The sequence below is a fragment of the Heliconius melpomene genome, chromosome 13 (assembly GCF_056956725.1).
Source record: "Heliconius melpomene rosina isolate 202511_hmr_F chromosome 13, ASM5695672v1, whole genome shotgun sequence".
NCBI lineage: Eukaryota > Metazoa > Arthropoda > Insecta > Lepidoptera > Nymphalidae > Heliconius > Heliconius melpomene.
The window spans coordinates 15052739-15074528 of NC_140401.1; the positions used below are offsets into that span (position 1 = coordinate 15052739).

At 31.8% G+C, this 21790-nt stretch overlaps 1 protein-coding gene across 4 annotated transcripts in view; it reads right to left on the bottom strand.

Moving 5' to 3' along the window:
- Sox102F (transcription factor Sox102F) overlaps nucleotides 1–21790 on the bottom strand; it is a 235113-nt gene that overhangs the window by 138355 nt on the left and 74968 nt on the right. For all 4 annotated transcript variants that reach the window (XM_085195736.1, XM_085195738.1, XM_085195734.1 and 1 more), the window contains one exon: nucleotides 14710–14776. The gene's annotated coding sequence lies outside the window, so the exon portion shown is untranslated. The remainder of the gene's footprint in view (nucleotides 1–14709; nucleotides 14777–21790) is intronic.

The window sequence follows — 21790 nt, forward strand, 5'->3', positions numbered from 1 at the left end:
TTGAATATGGCATATAGGGCGTGCTAGTCTAATTAAAAATAGATTAATCTTGTATTTTGATTTGTTTAGTATGAAACCGATATACTGTTAAAATTAATTACTGGCATTTCCCCTCTCTGAGAACTATACAGAGTGCGGTGTTGAGTTCCGCCACAAACGTTATGTAAATGAAACAAAAAAATTTTTTTTTTCTATGTAAAACTCATGATGTTTAAAAATCTAATGTTGTTTATAGCATTGTTTACATTATATAATAAAAATATAAACTGCGATTATCTGTTGTTTCTTACTATTTACCTCGTACCGTTGCCAAAAAACTGTCGCCATACAAATAATCAGAAAAAAGCGATATGAGAATTGCATACTTCCACGATTCATTTAACCGAGTGCTAATTTTGTGAAATTGGACATATTTCATGAAATTATGAGAATTTCAAACGGATTTCGATTATGACAGTGATGTTATGCTTTTTTAAACAATGTTTACGGGCGTGTGTGGACAGATGAAGAAAAATCTTAATTTTATTACAAAAAGATGAAAATAATATGGACTTTCTTTGTTTCTCGAATTTGTTTTGAGGTTTAAAATTGAAATTAATTTACTCAGGTCGAGTCGCTTTTATTGATATAAATAAGATATTTTGTGGAAATTTATAACATTATTTCCATCGCTTTTAGTTTGAGTTGCGTTGAATAAAATTAATAACTTATAATTTATAATTATTTATTAGCCACACAGAGCCAAATTCTACGGTGTCCATACCTCTTTGACCTCGTCCACTATCATCAACCTCTTCATACATGACCTCCAGAGGGTCCTCATGCTTTTTGCTAGGCTTTGCTCCAGTATCATTGACACTGTGTCCACAAAAGTTAACTGAGGTCTCTTCCTCTGCCCAGTGAATACCAAGAACACTAAACTTGCTTATAAAATAACATCATTTAACTCTTATAGGTATATTATAAGCACCCCTCATAGAATTAAATACTTAACCCGTAAATTATTTAGTTGCGTCACATGCCACTCTGATGATGGATCGAGGTAATGATTGCCTTCCTCGCAGCGCCACGTTATTGATGGGAGAAGCGAATTGTGGATATTGTTCTTGTGATGTTGGGATTAATATGTGGTTATTTGGGTTAAAAGGTTTAAAGAGGTTTTTAATCCTTATTTTATGTATGGAAAATTAAATAGATATGATTTTTACAATATTATATTAAATATTGTTTATAGTATAAACAATAAATGAATAGCATTTTCTTTGGCGCCACATTCTCGCGCTTTTCCTTTGGTACCAGATCGAATAAATTAAAACATTATTAAGTAATAATCCATTCCCTCGAGTTGGAATCGAACTAGTTGCGTTATATTCACACTCATAAGCTCCTGCGCTAAGATAATCTGAAAACAAATTAAACTACCAAAATCCAAAACCCAAAATCTAAACAAATTATATTTTCCACAATACATTTTTTTAATAACTCTCTCTAACAAAACACCCCTAGCTGTTACATTCGTAATCGCTATTGAACTTGTCGGCAATCCGTCAAGAGGTGGCACAATGGGGGATTAGTGTTATTACACCACCTTTGTGAGGACCGAATATTGAGGCTTATGACAGCTCCCCTTTTCTTTGCGTTTGGGGGAAATGTCAATATTTATTATGGATAGCGAGTATTTTTAGTGGTGTTTTTCGGTGAAATTGGACGAAAAGTGGAGAACGGAGTGTTTCAATACTATGTTTTTTCTTATTGCTATTATCGGGTGTAATTTTTTCCTTGTGTGTGGCAAGGATATATTTAAAATAATTTTGTTTTTCTCGTCTTTTCCTGTTGGGTTCTAGTCTGTTCTGATTGAAAGTGAACAACGTAGTGAAGTTTGACACAACTCTCTATATCTTACATTACTAATGAATAAATGGCAAATTGTATCAAAAAATACTATGTTATAAGACTTTTCCACATTGGTACACCCGATTTTAAAAGTAGACACCATTAGTTCTAACGAAACAGTTAAAACACAGCTGCATTCAATACCATAACTTACATAATCAACTAGAGTTACACCAAAATCTGTTTATTACAACGTCCAAGTCGTTTTGTACGGGATTATAAAAATTATTTATCACCAGCAAAGCACAACAATCGTATATATACTAATAAAAGTTGTCAGCAACGGAATAATTGGGGCGGAAAATTATTATAATATTATAAATAGTTTAGTAAACTGGAAATAATTTTATTCGTGTCGTACGGGAGCAGGCCGCGGTCGTAATTCATATTTCTGTGTACTGGGGCGATGGGTTTTGATACTAGCGGTGTGATGTTATTTTAATTTTACATTAGTTTTTTTTATTTTTGTTGTCATGTTCCCTTGTCGTGCGTGCTACGGGTGTTTTATTGATTATGTGTATTATTTTAGTTGTAATGAATGTAATTTTGCATGTTTTTCTCTTGTTGGTTTATTGTTTTGTATTCTAAAAACTTAGTGGGAAGACACTCCGTTTCTATTGAGACTAAAGTGTATCTCGTCATATAGAAGGATAGGATAGGATAGGCAGACAAACACAACGTAAAGCCACTCAGCTGTGCCACTGCGCCATGACGGCCTCATGACAGGTTTATGCCATGGAAAATTAACAAACAAGTTAAAACATACGTTTTATCTTCTTCTTCCTGGCATTAATCCCGGCTATTACCAGGGTCTGCCTTCCTACTCAACCTACTCCACTTTGCACGATCTTTTGCGTCCTCGGTGGTTAGACCATTGGCTCTCACGTCCTGCATCACGACATCCAACCAGCGCTTCCTTGGGCGTCCGGGAGGTCGCGGTCCAGGAACTGGTATAGCAAGGCACTTGCATCCGACATAGTTCTTAGGCTGGCGCGTAACGTGGCCAAACCATCTGGCGACGATTTTATATAGGTAAATATGTGTTACGTTATCCCTTCTTTTTTATTTAATTACTAACAAGTTTTTAAAATAAGATATAACTATATCAAAAGGTATACTTTTAAGCTAAAATATAAAAGGGACTAAGAAACGTCAATAAACCTTTAACTGTCACTATAATATCGCCACAATATTCGACCAGGGCGGCGGATAGAGTTTCAAAATCGCAAATTCCACTATGAACAAACATTATATTGTATTTGATAATAAAATAATTCATATTATATAATATAAAAATGTTGATTTATTTCTGTCCGACGTTACACGACAGTATCCGCGATAATTTTATAGTTTTATTGGCATTTCTACTGTAAAAATACCAAGAAGAGGCGGGCTTCAAAACGATTTATTGTATATTTTATTTTTTGTTTCCGTTCACAATAAATTCTGAAATATCTATTATTAACAAAGAAAATGAAGAAGAAAGGAACGCGATTTTTTATTTATATTTAATCTAGACTTGTAGTGAAACTCAACGCCGCGCTCCTACAAGAGCAAGAAAATAAAAATTATTCATTACTACAAGATGACGTTGTTCCACTGCTCTATGAGGATCGATTATCCTCTTATTCCTGGTATAGATTTACGCTAAAAAATATTATTATATATGCTTGACCCCAACAACTAATGTGTTTGTTTGGTCTGCCTTTATTGTAGCATGATAGAGTTAAGTTGGTGGTATATTTTAAAAGATTTTTGATCTTTGACTTCATCATTCCCTGCCACAATGTTCTCCTAGACTTATCACTTAGCAATAGTTGTAAAAAATGACATAACTGCCTAGATTATCATATTAAACTTGTAGTAAATCCAACAATTTATTACTTAAATGCCAACTCGACTCCATATTTTATTATATTTTGTAGTTTTCTAGTTTCTATAAAATATTAAGAGTTCACAGTGCTTGACTGATATGACCTGTTATTTTTAACAGCGGCTTGGTCCTTGTGGTCAAATGAAAATATCTTAGAGTTGTGTATGATACAAATACTAAGAGCCCGAGATAACTTTGACCTCAGGTTTAGTGGTTTACATTAAATAGACTAACATATGTAATATAGCCTATTATTTTTCTCGATGAATAAGCTATCCAATACGAAAAAAAAACCACATCCAACCAGTAGTTCCTGAGATTAGCATGTTCAATGAAACAAACTAATTAACATTATAATAGGTATAAGTAAAGAAGTATAGAAGGATGGATATAATCATTATAAGGATATACTAATTATACGGATTCATGAGCTTCACGCTGCATCCCGCACACAGCAGGGTAGGCCTAGCGTTCCCCACTAACCGCCGAAATTTTGTTGAGTGGCGGAACTCAACGCCGCGCCTTATCTCGACATCAGAGCGAAGAAATGAAAATCTGTATAAAAAATAATTCATTCTCTCGAGTGGGGATCGAACTCACAACCGTCGCGTTACCGTTACACCCTTGGGCCCGCGCCATGACGGCTTCTAATGAATAATGTAACTGACATGAACTATAACACTAAAGTAATTTAGTGCCACCTATATAATTATTGTCATCATAATCCCGTAGAGCGATCCAATCAAAGTTGCTGAACTTTTTACGTCACAGGTTATTATTATTGTGTCGACAGCTCATCTGCTGAGATGATGAGCTTAGTGTGACGTAGGAGTTATAGGTGGTTATGTTTGTTATGTTGTGATAGTTGTGGGTTCAATTTGCACGCTTTTGTTGAAGTTAAAATATATTTCTGTTAATGAAATGCTCTTGGTTTTCATCATTAACAGTTTTTGTAAATAACATTTTTTAAATATTTTTAATTTTAATTTTATTATCATATCTCAATATTTACCTATGTAGAAAAAAACAAAACAGTAAATATTAATTAAATTGTTGAATCAAGTTTAGTAAAAATCTAATCATTAATTTAAAAAATCAATTAAATAGTTAAGATCGTTGTTAAATCAAACAATACGGTAAGTTTAATACGGAGTGACGTATTATTTCATTTGCCTTAATGACTCATCGACAGATTCTCATAACATTCAAAGCATAAAATTCAAAAAAATTAAGAAATCTTTTAAATAAAAATCATCTATAAAAAAATAATCATTAAGACAAAAATAATAAACGAAACGATCCCACAAGACCAAATAAACCCTTTCGCTAAATATAAAGTTCGTAAAATTCAAATTACCGTCAACCCCAAGCCTTTGGGGGCTATTTAAATTCATAAATACAGAGTGTATTTAAGGAGAAATATGGCACAAAAAAGTACCAACAATTAACAAATTGGTTGAGTTTCTAACCGTTTCCTACAGTTTCGAGTGGGGTTTTTTTCCATCTGAAATTTACTGCGGTAACTTGAAACGTCTTTGAAACAATAAATAGTAAGTGACAAATAAAGAGTGAAGGTAGTCTTCGTTTTAATAGAGGTGTTTTCACACGTTTTATTGTTTATTTTCACCATAACTATTTTATTTTCTAGTTGTAAATTTTTTATTCTATAGATATAATAAAAAAAATGTTATAGGTACTCAAAGAGGTTATAGGTTCTACTTTTACCAGAGGAACTGTTTAGAGCATTGTATATTTGGGCAACAGGAGTAGAGAAATTTTCTGTTACTTTTCAATTTCTTAATAAAAATAAAGAAAACTAAATGCATTGTTAAAGTATCAATTAAATGACACCCCAACGCAGTATTTTCTTTTAGCGGACTCTTTCTTTTCCCTCAAATATCCATATTTTAATTAAAATATCTGTTTTTTGTATAAATATTTATTTTTTTTGAAGAAAAACACTTACACAATTTTAATAATCCTAGACCAATGAAATCAGTAACTAAAACGTAAAAACGCGCGTTTATTTCCCAACAGTGTGGCATATCCTGCAACCCGTCACCCGATCTTAGTTTTTTACAACCCTATAACATCTGTTTGTTATTTTATCTATTTCTGTACATCCTAATGCCGGTTCGAATCCTTCCCTTGTCATTGTACTTCAATTAAGAAGCTACGAGTGCTTAATGGCCCATGCTATACTTCAATAGAATTGATATTTATGCGAAGTTTTCACTTAATTGTTACTATTTATGTTTTTATTGCTTTTTTTATCTGTAATTTGGTAGTTTTTTGTTATTTACATTGACTATTGGTTTTTTATGTTATTAAGTATATGTTAATTAATATATATCTATATGTAGATTCAAATATGACATAAAAATGGTTAGAGATGATGGTGAGATGAAAGTGTTTATATACATTTTATATTTAACAAAAGAAAATTAATAGAGGATGTAATGTCTAATACCTAATACAAATAAAAATAGTTAAATCTAGCTTAAATAGCAACGTATAAATGAATAGAGACACACTCCTTACATCTGTGGGATATTGCCAAGAAATTCATTCAAGGTAGATACTTCCGATATTCTAATATCAGTAAGTTGACCTAGTTTTTGCAGCTTTTGATATCTAAAGGAAAGCACTTTTTCCTTTAAAACTATGTGTAAAGCTTTAATAAACTATTTTAAAAGTATGTTGAAGAAATAAACATAAAAAAAATTCGTGGGTTCGATATTCACTTGAGAAAATGAAATATTTTAATATTTTCATTTTTTTCACTCAACACTAATGCCTCTAGAATTCGGTGGAAAGTAGGGATCGGACTGTCTTAACAATATGCTCTCTCTGCTTTTTCTGCTTTATGCGGTATATAGCGTGAAGCTGAAAAAGACTACATCTAAAAAAGTGGTCCAATAATAAACCCTTGCGGTACACTCATACAAAATACTCTAAGACTCTAAAGCATAGTGTAGTTATTGTCATATTATATTATATGACAGCTACTAGAAAGATGTTTTAATAAGATAGAAATAGAAGCACAACTCTACGTTGACAGCCAAGTGACAGTCCACGCTGAATGATATTATTGTGGCTTGAATTTCATATATTTCTTTATTTGCTTTGAACGACTGTCATATGAATATAGATTTGTTACTTTATTATATTGTGAAATTGTTGATTTTATATCGGTCGTAGAGATGAAGCTGGAATGTGCGGAGTGTCTTAACACTAGGTTCCCTATTCCTACCTTTCTATACGCGGGATGCAGCGTGAAGCTGAAAAAAAATCTTAATTATTTTCTCTCTAAAGTAAGTAAGGTAAGTTCAAGCAGTATGCAAGTAACATAAGATCCCGCGACTAGATGTCCGCGAGACCCCCGCGGCGCGCATCTGATCCCGCTAACGAGCACTGGACAATGTCTCTATTAGCTTGCGAGGTTTAGATCGGGATTGGGAAAACTTGAGAGTTACTTGTACTTTCAATATACGTCAAAAAATTATAAAGGGGTTTTCTACTAATAATAACTTGAAAATAATAGTGAAATGTTACTAGAATAAAATTTTTCCCTCTGAAGTAAGCTAACGTTGTTTTAGCTTCATCCAATTACTGCCGAATTTTCAGACATTGCGTGATAAGAGGCGGTATTGTTATCAGTTCGAGAAAAATGTTGTTCCTTCCATATTCACCCAAAACCTCCTGTTATATTATAGCAGTACTATAGCCAGCAAACTACAGTAACATAGCTTATATATCAAAATAACATAAGCTACTTAATAAGTTTTTGGATAATATTAAACGGGCTAAGCCACGTTTGGGTCACTAGCATAAACTAAATAATTTCCCTGAGTGGGAATCGAACCCATAATCATCGAATTTACAATCACACTCTATGCTTCTGTATCATAACGGTACCATCATGTAGAATTTATTATTCCAATTATTAAAACTTATCACATACAACACAACTCCATTACTTTTTGTATTCAAGCGGCCGAGCACCGTCCCCCTTATACTATGCAAATAAAGTTGGTAGCAAAAACAAAGCGAAACACGGTAATTACACTTGGTGGAAAATTAACTGACATCGATAGCTTCGTGAATGTACAAGTAATGAGTCGATATCGCTGCACGATGTAGGCTTTTTTGTTTTGCTGTAGGTGCCTGGTACCTACACTCGTATATGAACCTGTACCTATCTATGTATATTTTTTTTAGCTTTACGCACATAGTAGGGTTGATCGAGAGAACTTGGGAACCTAGTGTTAAGACATTCCGATACAATTAAGAGAGTACGGTTCTCCATTTTCCGCTGAATTCCCGAAGCAGGTGCGACTCAACAAGGGAACAACAAAAGGAGTTAGGAAATAAAAATATTAATCATTTTATTTCCTCGAGTGGAAATATAATCTGGCGGGTTTGGCTAGGGCTTAGTCTTCGATGACAAAATTAATAATGAGTGATTTTTTTTATTTACCTTTAAATGTCATTAATAAGATTAATTCATTCCATAAAAACGAATATTGAACTCACAACCATAACTGGGAGTATCATATAAAACTTTTAAGTCATATTTTAACATTTATTCTCATAATTAAAAAGCTATAAAATATTTCCAACAAGTAAAGAACTAAGTACTTACTAGTACGTACTCGTAAGTAATATTTAACACCGTTTAGATTTAATGTATTCTTGTTATTATTCTGTTTAGTGATATAATAATAATTATTAAAACAACATGTTATACGTTAATTTAACATAACTCCTTGACTCGAGTAGTTGGTTATTATTAATATATATAGAAATTATATGCTGTATATATATGTATGTGTGTGTGTATATATGTATATAATCAGTTTGGTGTAGTGGTAAAGAAATAGATTAAGCTCGATGGTCATAGGTGCACATCTCTTAAATTGCGATTCCCCGATTTTCTAGGAAAAGCGAATTAATGAAATTCATATAAAGTACTAATCTTAATACTAGAATCTCTCTGCTTTTTTCCAAAATAATGTGAAAGAAGTGTATAGAAGATAGAAAAGAAATTATGTTGAACTTCCTGTCCAATTTTTAGGCATTGTGTGTTGAGTGGCAGAACTCAACAGCCAGCCAGGCTTTGCCTCGATACTGGAGCGAACAACTAACAACTACCGTCAAATTATAAATATATCTTTATAATTTACAGTATTGAATCAGCCAGTTACTTAAATAAAGAAAAAACTCAAAATGTATGGGCAATCTCGCAAACAGGGGCAAAGAGTAAGTGATTTCACGCAGAACACTTATCGAACGCATATTTTATTAAAATTGCAAACCTTCCATACCGACGATAAAATACTGATCGCTATATTGTATCCGGTAAGGAACTGCGGCGTGTTTGATATCGCAGAGAATAAATAACAGACGTGATACTAATCTTTCTTTTTATTTTCTTTTAATATATATTTTTTCCTTTTTATTCATAGAACTGATATTAAATAGGGAAGTGTATTGTTTATAAAGCTTCTTATCATCAGGTTATTTTATCTAGCTTATATGATGTGCGAAATGTATGAAAATAGAAAAAGTTCTAATATTGTTTTAGTTAGTTTCCTGATTCCTGTACAGATAACATTTTGAATATTGAAATCCTGAAACTACAAACATTAGACCATATACTTTGCAGATACTATTACTTATAGATAAATGCAGCAGTTTTATAAAATTACCTATATAAATTTATTATTGGTTTATATCAATAACAAGATTTCATTAATAAATATTTTAAGGACCATCTACAATTCTCTTAATCTTTGATCAAACACTAGTTGTAAATTGGTGGCCCTTCTTTGTGAATTATTACGGATCGCGCCGCTCTGACCGACTCAATACCTTAATGGTACCTCATGTTTTCACCTGCGAACTAAAAAGTGAAAAATACAGCCGAATTGGGAAATACGAATACTGTCCTTAGTACGAGTATATATAGATAGATAGGGATGGTTGTCTGTTTTCCTCGTTTTGCTATTGATTCCAAAGTTGATTACTATTCAATAAATCACAAAAGAATAGTGGATGAATGAAATGGTATTTCTATGGATTCATCTTTTAGTAGATATATTTTATAGTGACTGAGGCCAGTGCTAGGCCAGAGGCGTAGAGGCATAAGCTTTGTGACTGTAATCGCGACAGGTTGCGGGTTCGATTCCCACTCGATATGAAATATGTAATATATTCATTTCATCAATACAAAATGGGTAGTTAAGGTTAAAGAATATATATTTACAGTTTTGTTAGATATTGTACTGTGTTTGTTTCGCCACCCAGCAATATATGCAAATTGACGGAAAAAGTTAAATCAATTTACGTAAATTTCTTCAATCTGTGAAAATGAAATATACTTATAAGAATACATCATTAATTATTCAATGTATAAAATTAAATATAAATTTAGTAAGTTTTAGAAAGAGAATGGAAAGGACTGAATTATTTGATATTCTATTCAAATATGAAACGTTGTAACAAAACAAAAAAAAACCATCCAAACATACGACATCGCGAACTTTATTGCTTTATTATAATAAGTTGCCGTTTACTTATAAACAAATTGACATTTTAAAGATTTATGTAATTAATTTGAATTAAGTTTACATTAAATATGGCGTAATAATTCAATTTTATTGGAGTTTCAAATATTTAAATCATTTGCGAACACGGCTTTGAATGGGTTGTAAGTAAAAAATAACCTCATTTCTACTTGTACGGTATTCTTTTATATCTTCTTCATACATTATCCTTAATAATACATTGTAGCGCAGCGGTACAATATATGTTTGTAAGCATGATGGTTGTACGTTCGATTTCCCACTCGCAGGACAACATAAAGTGGGACGTTGAATTCCACCACCAAACACGCAAGGTCTCAAAAATCAGGAGAAAAATGATTAACGGAATGTGTTTATTATATTAACACTGCGCCAAGAGACACGATGGCCTTACTAATTGTTTTTATTTCGCATATAGCAGGGTACAATCTACTCGTTCCCCACTTGCTATTTTTCAGACATGGTCAAGTGGCGAAACTCTACGCCGCGGTTCGTGTTGCCACTAGACTATATTTGCTTAATTACAAAATAATCATCTCTTACAACTAAAACTTACAAACCAATGTGAATTTACTAAATCTATCATTATTTTATAAATAGGGGATGAAGGGGCCAAGTTAAAACAGTCGCTGTTTCACAGTCGCCATACATCACTACGTAAGGGGTTGGTTCCGGAATTTACAACTCTTTGGCCGTAGATTTATGAAGCGTTCGAGCAACCCTCGTACCTATGCAGAAAAGATTGCGTTTCTTTATTTTATAAATTGCTACCAAAATAGATATAACATGAGGATGGAAATGGAATAAAAGGGGTGTTTTTAGTTTTAATATTTTTGGTGGTGGTCTTTTGGTATGCTGGATTTGTAGTTGTGACATTGCAAGTATGGGATGGTTATGGGTTCTTTATAAACTATTACCATCGAAATTTTGTAATCATCTTTTTACATAATAGGTATTATTAAAAACAATATGACTTCCCACCGAAACAGGTTCCCTGCAGCGGAACGGTACAATATCTGACTGTTATCGCGACGGCTGTAGTTTAGATTCTCACTCGGCGGAAAATATTTTCATTTTCCCGCTATGTGTCGAAGATTTGGAAACGGAGTGTTTTAACACTAGGTTCCTTCTGCCTATTTGTATTGCGGAAAAACGCATGAAGCTGTAAAAAACATATTTTGGTGCATAAAATCGTGCAGTCCAATAGTTATTATATTAGTTATATTTATATGATGACATAATACTGTATGCTAGAACTGAGGTCAACGACTTAATTATAATATGCATGGTAGAGACAAAAACATCGATGCGTCTATGCACGAATCATTAGTTGTATGTGGTGCTAAATTATATTGTAGCCTATTAATATTAATAATTTAATATCTATTGATTGCAACATCTTAACACGTTTGACGTAATCGGTAATTGTGACTACAAATTCTATTTGGGGGTATCTTTATAATTTCATAATTTACGTCATATATATTTTGGATCTGCTTGGCAACGTGCGGCGTTTAGTGCCGTTACTCAACGAATAATTTCGATATATTATTCAAAAGTGGCGAGAGAAATGTTTTTTAACAAGTTTCTCAAACAATATATTATAATAGGATGTCTTTTATGAATTGTAATACTAACAATAACAAATATTTAATTTCATTAGTAATTCACAGATACACTTATTTTTTTGTTACTGTAACCGCGTATAGAAATATAATAGGGATTGAAAATATTTATGTTATACTCATACTTTCATAATAAATCTAAGATAGTTAAATTTAAAACCTTTCTTACATATTAAATCAACGTTCACTAATGCTCAATAAATCTGAAATACCAAAACGAATTTAAAAATAAAAAATATAATATAAATTTAATATTCCCACATCACGATATATATTCGATAATATTTACCTACCTGAAATTCCATAATTTTTGTAAGCACCAACGTACCAAGTAAACGCGTTATTAAACCGAACCCTTCTCACATTTCATATAACCGGCGATTTATAATATGTAAAATATTCTTACAATAATCTAGTAATATAGGGAAAGCTATTGAAAAAAATCATTAGTTTAGTACTAAGCCAAACGAACCGCGAAAAACCTGATGATGCCATAATTATTTATTTAACGGTTAATTCGCATTCAGGTTCGTATTTCAATATGGAAGTCGAGAGCGGTGCGCTCTTCGAAATTGTGGATCTTTTTTAAAGGCACGTCGGGTAAAGGTGGTTATACATGCCTAAAATTAATGTAGGTTTAGGATATTTTCGGAACAACTGGGTAGGCAGAGAAAATTTAGTGTCAGAGTACTCCGTTTTCGGGCTAGGCAGCCTGCTGTGTCTTGAATTCGGGCGGAACCACCCTGGAAACCCATCGCCCACAGAATGTATACTGTTATACACGCTTTATCCCGCATATAGCAGGGTAAGCAGAAGGAACCTGGGAATCTAGTTGTGTTAAAATACTTTATTCCCCATTAAGACACTTCTGTTACGCACTATTCTTGTAGCATTGCATGGTGGGTTACGACTCTTTACAAGAATAAACATATATTTTTTTAATATTTCGGGAATAGAACCCACAACCTACCGCTTTTATAGTCACAAGCTTGTGCCCTTTCGCCGCAACTGGCCGCAGGTATGGTATGGTATTAGTTTATGGTAATGTGACACAAATGCTGGTGGGATTCCCACGGCCGGCGACGATAGGTCTAGGTGGTCAGCGATAAAAGCAGAAGCTTAGAGTTGATTGGCGGTCACGATTTATGAATCGATGAGATTTTTTTATTGCTGTAAAATATTTTTGGGTTAATTAGAAAATTTTGTAATTCTTGAGCTTCTATTGGTGTTAATAGGAATATTCCTATGAACATATGTTCTATTAATTTTATTTCTTTAATAATAACTTCAACGTGCACTTATGGTGTTTTCGTTTTTAGCTTCACGCTGCATCCCGCACATAGCAAAGTAGACAAAGGGCGATCTAATTGGTACACTCGCTCATTTAGTGCAACGGTGACGGAATTGCATTAAAAAAAATAGACATGGATTCTGTATCCTCACTTTGTTTAAAATGGGCAGATACATTATATAATATTTTTGTTTTCTACAATTTTCTTTGAAATTTACAAATTTAAAGCTCAAATTAGAACATTAAAGCTTAATATCCAAGCTTACTGAAAATGACCTACGAGTGTGTATACTAGTCCCAATCCTTTAATTCTCCTTTAGATGATTTCGATACTGACCAAAATCCGCATTTTTCGTTCACGTTACCCACAAAGGTTCGTACGGGATAGTAATTAGTAAATGGCTAAAGATCTGCCAATATCTCAACACGTATTTTTATTTTTTTTATTGATTTTTATTCGGTTTTCTGGTTTCTAGGTTTTACTAAAATAAAAATTTCTTTTAAATCTAAGAATGTTTAAGATTTTTTTGTTTATTTTAACTTCAAGTATATTGCAAGAGATAAGTTTACCTACTAACTAACTAAACATTTAAGGGATATAGAGAATTGGGCAGTGAAATTTGACACTAAATGTCGAATGTATCCACAATGCTATTTTTTTTAATATAGGTAATCATTCCTCCAAATGGGAAACGAACCTATAACCCATCATTCTTAAGCATTTACTTCATTAAAAAGAATTTACGATACATTTAGAAACAATTAACTCGAACGTTAGAAAAACAATCATAAATATCTTATTAAGACATAAAGAATACTATGTTATTGCCACCATAGACTCCTACCAGACTTGATAGACCTTCGATTTCATACTAAAAGTTCCTTGTCCAAGTCCATTTTAAAATGGTGATAGTGTAGTACAAATATAAAATTCTACAATAAAACTGAGATTTAACAAGCAATCAAACAACTTTGTTGTTTTAGATACGAATTATAAAGATTTTATATTATACGTAGTATATCCGTATGGGGCCTACACTTAGAAACTATTAGGGAATAGTTTGAAAGTTGAACATTTTTATTAGAGGTCTAATGAAATAATTGTGAAAGGTAATCGTGAGGAAATAATAAATAATAATTATTATTTGAACTAACCTTGTGTGTTCATATAAATGTTTGAAATACAGTAAAAGTTATGGGGGGTCTTTGAATATCAATTTTATTTGGGTTACAGTTTTTTTGTTAAAGTAACTTTTGTTCTTATAGTTATGTCACTTATTTAGTCAATATACTTATTTCCATTTTTTTTTTAAATTGCAATTGAAGTTTTTTGTTTTAAGCATGTAATTACGTCTGTAATTTGCTAATGTCATAGTCTCCAAGTTGGTACAATATAAAGGTAAACAATTTCTTTATGTTATTTAGTATAATAAAACTTACCTGATCAAACATGAAGAAATTATGACTCGGGTTCTTCAAAGTCACACATTTCGTTTCAAACGATTACCTGAAAATAATAACATTATTTGAAAAAAGAATATAATTATAATATTTATTATATTGAGCGCATTCTTTTATACTTATAACAACAACATAAATTTAAAAAATGTAATATATTTATTTTCATAGCAATAGGCAAACAAAAAATTTGTTCATTTTTATTTATCCCTACACCAAGACAAATTAACGTGAATTAGTCAAGCTTTTATTAAATCATACAGTCTAACCTATTGTGGCGCAGTGGGAAAGCCTCTGACTGCAAACGCGTTGATTATAGGTTCAATGGACTCCTATTCTAGGCCATTATTTATTTATATATTTAAATTATTTTCATTGACAGCGGGACACTGAGTATCTTAATAAGAGATTCCCTCTTGCTTACTATGCGGGAAAGAGCGTGAAATGATAAAAAAAACAAAGACGTGTTACTTAAATGAATACTCACTTTCTTCACTATTTAGAAGTTCTCAAGAATAAAAAGTGAACTGTAAGTAATCAAAGGGAGTTATGCTTTGAGATACACCGTGGTAAATTGTGATCGCCGCCCGACCACCATCGATTGGCAGATAATTTCAAAAATAAGGACGAACAAAGGGGGCCGACTCTTGCTGAAATCTCCAGATTGCCGCGGCATGCGATAAAACCAATACGCGTGTAGTGATGCTCTTTTGTAATGGCCGTTGTGATTCGCTTGTTTGTTTTGCTTGACAAGATTGTAGGGGTTTTAGTGATTTTTAAAATATATTTTCCACTTTTTAAGCAGTATATAAATTATTGAGAAGACATTACAGAAAAATTTATTTATAATTTTTTTTTATAACATGATATATTATTTCTTATTTCTCTTATTTAAATGACGAATTATAAGAAAACATCATAAAAATTAACAAAAAAAAATTAGTTAAGCACTAAATAAAATATAAATTCTTTCAACAACAACATCAACAACAAAAAAAACCCAATCTAAATAACAGGATAGTTAGATTGTATAGTGAAAGAGAAATATGAAGAGAATATATTCGTAGTAAGCATTTCCTTTGCGAGCAGGATTCGAAAAGGCCGAATAATTCTAAAAGCCTCCTGTTGACACACAAAGCTTGAAGTTTTCGCTCCCCGACGCTGAAAGAAAGCTGAAAATTACAGCATTCTGTGAATTTCTCTTCTACCTTTTGAATGTTGGCGCGGGGATTGAGGGGCAACTGTTATATTTTTGTAATTTTTCATTTCTTCACATTTGAGTGCGCTATTCCGTAAGATATTTTTATGTGAATATTTGTATAAGTTTTCGCTGGGTAGTGTCTAAATGGGAATAATGCAAGAAGGCTTAGAATTTTGGATTATATTCAAAAATATGTTTAATTATTTCATGTTATAATTTCATTTTATTTAGTTGGTCTAAATGCACCACGTTTGTAATGTTTTTAAACAGATAGAATGAGCAAAACAGAATAACCTATCACTACATCTTCTCTGTTTACCCCGAAACTGTCGAACTGTAAATATGTGAAAATGAAAAAAAAACATCAAAAAAGACAATTTCATTTTTCCCAATAAAATAAATTTATGACTTTATTTTGTCAAATAACACACCTAAATCAATAATATTTTAATGAACATACCTATATTTAATAGATAACATCATCAATTAATAATTGGCCAACGACCAGTTCTCAGTGTCCTCACTATAAGAGACAAAGTGTCAAGATGAAAGGGGCCGACGGCGATTGTCGCATTGTTTCTTCACTCGTTAGCCAAGGGAGATTTATTTAACGATTAATTGTAGTTCAAGCCGAGGAGGCTAACTGAGTGCTTGTGTTGACCTTCATTTTTTATTAATATGTTTTAGATTATTGTCTTTTTCTTTATAAGGTGTCTTTTTTTTTAACGGGGGTATAGATAAAAATAACAAGGCATAGTTTAAAATACTTGTTAAACAGGTCGACCTATCGCAATCTGGAATGAATAAACGTGACGGTTGTGAGTTTGATTCCCATTCGGGGGAAGGTATTATTATTTATTATCATCACCACTCAACACACAAATTGCCTCGAAAATTCTGCGGAAAGTGAGAACGGAGTGCCTTAACACTAGGATCCTTCTGCCTACTCTGCTATACACGGGATACACCGTAAAGAAAAAAATATACATGAATATCATTAGTAATATATTATTCATTTAATATTTTCCTATATGATTCATAAAGTATATTTTTATTAAAGTAACATGTTCTAACGAGATGCTACTTCAACAAGTGTCAATAAAATTTGAAGTGCATAAACGTCATACTCTAAGGCTACGTTAGGGCAATAGTGTAAACTGTAAATGTAAGTAATTATATAAATATTACTGTATAAAAATGCTCGGTTCGTTAAAATGAAAATTATGTTGCCATATTTAAACATTTTTAATAGTTTATTCCATAATTAGAGGAGAAAAACACTACACTGTCACTAAGTGCAGGTTCAAATCTCACGACGTTGAAATTTTGAAAATGAGATTTTTTCTTTATTTATTATTCCTCCAGATAGGAAGCCCCCAATTCTTCACACTGTCTTTAGATTGTCATTATCATTATCTTTACAGTTAGATTTCCTTTGATTATTCTACTAAGGTAATAAAAAACTCAGCAACTCTCTATAGAGATGTAAGATGAAGCCGTCTCTTCTTATATGTAACAATAGGGCGATTACTTATTCAATGAAAAGAATCGCAAATCTTCATTGTTGACTAATTTATACTAATATAGCTATTTAAATTAGTAGTGTTTATTTAAATGTAATGCTTTTTTAATATATAGACACTATATTTTTACAAAATATTTAATTAGATTGGTAGTAAATTTCTTATGTTTTAATCTAGTGTCTTGAAAATTGAAAAACACTTGCTCGATAGCTAATCTGTAAATACGACAGGCTGTGGGTTCGATTCCTACGCAAAGGAAATATTTAATATTTTCATTTTCCTCATTCTGGTAACGTGGCAAAGCGTGGCGTTGAGTTCCGTCACTCATACATAATGTCTCAATTTCGCGAAAATATAGAACAAAAATGTCTTAACACTAGGGTCCCGGAAAAAAAAGTTATATATCATACATTTTAATTTTAATACATATTAAATATCAACAAACCTAACTCACCTTGTCGTGTAAACTATATATATATCAGAATAAATTAAGTCAGCCCGTCATTGTGTTACGGTATCTCTGGCCCCGGGCGTCTATTAATTAAAACATCCTTATCACGACCGGTCCTGTCTTCCCACTATCACTGGTGCATCGATAGTGGTATTGGTTTGATGAAATATCTCTATGCAATTGATTTGTTGGGCTTTTAAATTGGATAGCTTCGTGATTAAGGTTTTAGGATGGTAGTGGGTTCAAATGTGTGCTTATGTTGAAAATTATGAAATTTAATAATCAGATGATCTGCCTCACAATACATAGAAATAAAATCGATTATTTAAAGTAAGTAAGTTCCGCCACTCAAAACACAGTGTCGTAGCACTAAGTTATCTCCCTATCACTCAATTAAACCTAAATAAACCTAAATAAAAAATATATATATTTTAAACAATTTTTTTATCTATATAATCTGTACATAAACCTTTGCTATAAAAACAATTCGCAATGTATTAGAAAATAATGGGTTTTGAAAATAACCGGAAAATGCTACGCCATGGCCGGAAAGGCGTCCAGACAGGAAATAGATTTTTGAAAGTTGCCTATAGTGTTATGTTTTTGTTTCAATCAACTCGTTATACGTTTGTAATTAGAAGGGGATGTTTGTTATTTTTTTCTGATGATAAAAAAAACATGCAGTTTCCATGACGTTATTTAGAATGTAGGTATATTTATCATTATAAATGATAGATGGGGGTTAAAATGTTCTTTTGTAATGTTCTTTAGCCGATTAAATAAAAATAGTATTAGTATTACTTATAAAATATCCGCCTATTTCTATCTTAACAGAGAGGGAAAATAATATAAATCAAAACATTAACCATTTGGGAATCGAACCTGCAACCATCGTGTTAACACATAAACACTGTGATTGTGCCACAGTAGCGTACTAACATTTTATTAATAATAATTTTGACATTGCAGTGCCATCTCGTGGAAAATAATCAAAAATGTACAAGAATAACAAAATAAATATATTTTTTGTACTCAAATGTATGCGTGTGTACAATTTTGTGTAGCGCTCAGCTGAAGACAATGTAGTACAACGCCATCTAGCGGTGACTTTAAAACGAAATGAGTTAGAAACTTTCAAATAAACATTTATGTAATTTTATATTAAAAAAAGTATATTTAAATAAATTTTAGTTGGAATTTAATTTATTAATTTGCTGTTTGTATTGTAAGAATATACATAAATATATATGTTTGAAGTGATACTTTAATAGTGTGGTAATATTTTGATAGGATAACTATGAAAATTGAAATTAGTGAAAATTAAAATAAATAACAAAGGTTTAAAATTCAATTAGGTTTTGGCGCATTAGGACAACGTCTTAACCTACTTTAAGCGTGATAGTTGTGAGATCAGCTAACTCTGGGGAATGATGATATTTAAAATATTTTCATTTTTTCACTCTGGCAAAACAGTGAGCGGGGTTGAGTTCCAACTATCAATACACTATTTCAGGCTTCACCTAGGTCGAATTCTCGAGATATTGCGTGTTGAGTTGCCGAACTCAACGCTGCGCTTTGCCTCGTTATCACAGCGAAAGCAGAAAATGAAAATATTAAATATTTCATTCCCCCCAAGAGGAATTCGAACCCACAGCCGTCACGTTTAGAGTCGCACGCTTGTTCCCGTCACGGCCTGAAAACAATACACAAAGTATTTAATTCAAGTTGGCAGTAGAGAAAGGAGTGTCTTGACACTCTATTATCTAAAATAATATTTTTTCTTTCTCATTCAGCTTAAAAATATTGTTATTGTTTGTGTAACTTGATATATTTAAAAATAAAATGATATTTCAATATTTGTGTTAATATTTAATCCATGAGTTACGTTTATATCTTTTTAAGATGCAATTTAATGTCCTTGGCAGCTATTTATGTATGTATGAATCTGATTTAACAAAAAATATGGACTTTTCCGTGCTTTAATTTTTTTGTATATTATAAACACAGAACCTAACAATAAATTTATTTTATTCTACATTTTCCTGTTTTTAGAATATTTAGTGGAAGATACCCTCAAAGGAAATAATTATATATTTTTCACTTCGTCCTTAAGACAAATCGCGCCGTTGAGTTCTGCCACTCAACACATATTGTTCCAGCAACTGGGCAAAAAGTGGGGGACGGAGTGTCTTAATATAAGGATCCCTTATGTCCCTGCCTATCTTGTTACAAACGGGATACAGCATGAAGCTGAAAAAACCTACAAAAACAAAATAACACATGTTATAATAAGACCTTGAATCCACAACCATTGTATATTATTTTCTTACCAAAAGGAACACCAGTAGGATCAGATCAAATTATTTTTTTAAATAAACCTTCATAGGTTAAATAAATATTTAATTTTAGGCCAATAATAGAGATGTGCCAATTATTTATTAGGACAACCCATTAAGTCGATCCAAGGATAAAGATTAGACTTCCACTTATAAAATTCCGAGTTCAAATTCCACTTATTCCCCATAACATACCTATATTTCCTATATAATCACCTAAAAAGTAATATTATATCTTCCGTTTTCACCCAATATGACAGTAAGTTATTTATTTTATAATCGAAATAAGAAATGAATATTTTTACACTGTGAAAGGTCACGGTGTTAAGTATAAATAAAAAATTTTATATCTTCAATGTTGGTAACATGATTTTAATGAGCAGTTAATATAGCAAAGTGTTATCAAGCTACTTTTACTCTTATTTTTATGAGAATAAAACCTATAATCCTAGAGATTTTTTATACAAAAGTTTGAGATCTATTACGTCGTTTGACCTCAGTGACATGATTCACACTATGTCGATAGATTTTAATTTCAAATCCATATTATATTTTATTGTTTCGAAGAAATATAGATAGATATATTGCCATTATATTTTTTATAATAAAGAAGTCATTTTTCATTGTAATTTGGAGTTTTTTAACGTAGATCTTGTATCCGGGAGTTGTGTTAGTTTAAAATGTTTTTTATATTTTAGTCATCATAATCTTATTTACATACGACTAACCGGCAATAAATAAAAATGATAGATCATAGATCTAAGGGAATATCTAAGCGATTTTATATAATTACACAATTCGGTTAAGAGTTTGAACCCAAGACTTAAGTCTTCCTAGCCACTCCACTTATAGGTCAATTAAAATTACCATTCTTAAAGTTAAAAGCTTATCATTGCATACCTGTTTATAGCAATGATAACACACTTACAGCCAGACAGATGTGTACAGAATGAGGTTGTGAATATTTTAAACGCAATCTCCAGCCGCCGCCCACTAAACTTGCTATTGTTAAGAATCCAATTCTGCTTGCACTCACTATTTTACTAGGGAATCGACTATTTTTGTTTATATTAAAAAAATATATATAAACTTTCATTATTTTGTATATTTTGTGAAATAGGCAGAGAAGTCTCTGAACCAGAACAGTACTTTCCGCCGATTTGTAAGCTAGGTGATATAGTATTTATGTTATTTAATTAAGCCTTAACAGTAAATATTTATTAATAACTAAAAATAGCAACATAAAATCTTACATTGCATATAATAGTTATAGGTTCAAATACAACTACTTGTTATATCACTATTTATGGCGTCATATCTCTAAAACTATTTTTATCTCTAAAATCGTTTTTCTAAATTCGGGAAATGCGTATAAGTCAAAAATGGCAACACTAAAAAGCAATTCCGGGAATAAAGCTTATTCCATAGTGTTGTATCATGAGTCACCTCAGCGATGATGTTTGCTCTCAACAATAGGCGCCTAACAATATCCTTTGTCAACCCTCCATCAACCTGTTCGAGGAATATGTATGAAGCGAAATGGGTTTTCCAG